Here is an 854-nt window from a genome sequence, read left to right as displayed (position 1 = left end):
TGAGACACAGGCAAGGCCCTCTTCCTACAGCCAACAGCACCTTCCAGTGGCTCCAGCTGCAGTGTGGAGCACCCTGACACCACAGCAGCACCGTGGCCTGCAGCTGAACAGAGCAGCCATGCAGCCCTCAGCTCTGGCCATCTCCAGCCCATGGCATACAAACGCTGGGCAGCAACCACCACACGAGCATCACCTACAGAGGGTCAGATCTCAAAGCAGCCTGCAGGTTTGCTTGGCCAGCATAGGTGGAGCTTTGCAGATAATCAGAGCACGGCTCAGGTTGGAAGGGACATCACAGCTCATCTGCTCAAACCTCCCCACCATGGGCAGGGACATCTCTTAACTAGACTCTGCTGCTCAAGGTCTTATCCAACCTGGCCTTCAACACCCCCAGGCAGGAGGCAGCCACAGCCTCCCTGTTCCAGAGACTCATCACCCTCCTATTGAAGGACATCTTCCTCAGCTCCAGTCTAACCCTGCTCTGTCTCAGCTTCAAACCACTCCCCTAGTCCTGTCTCTAGACACTCTCAGGTCTGCAGCCTTGCTGCAGGATCCCTTCAGGCACTGGAAGGCAGCTCTGAGGTTTTTCACCCCTCTGTAAGCAGTAGGCGACGCTGTTGTCTTCAGCAGCAGGACGAAACTGCAGCTGCAGTTCACATGGGTGCCCAGGAGCTCCAGTTATCTAGAGCAAGCTTTGGGTTTCTCCAGGTGACTTCAACACTCGGAGACATAGCTTCATCTGTGGTCCAATTTAGTCTCCCAGACTTTCTGTCATGTCTTTGCCCCTTTTGTCTCCACAGCCACCTTGGACCTTAGAGTAAAGGCTAAGATAAAGCACAGTTAAATCTCTGATG

This window comes from Pogoniulus pusillus, chromosome 1 (assembly GCF_015220805.1).
Source record: "Pogoniulus pusillus isolate bPogPus1 chromosome 1, bPogPus1.pri, whole genome shotgun sequence".
In the NCBI taxonomy this organism is placed as follows: Eukaryota; Metazoa; Chordata; class Aves; order Piciformes; family Lybiidae; genus Pogoniulus; species Pogoniulus pusillus.
This window is presented reverse-complemented; position numbering follows the sequence as displayed.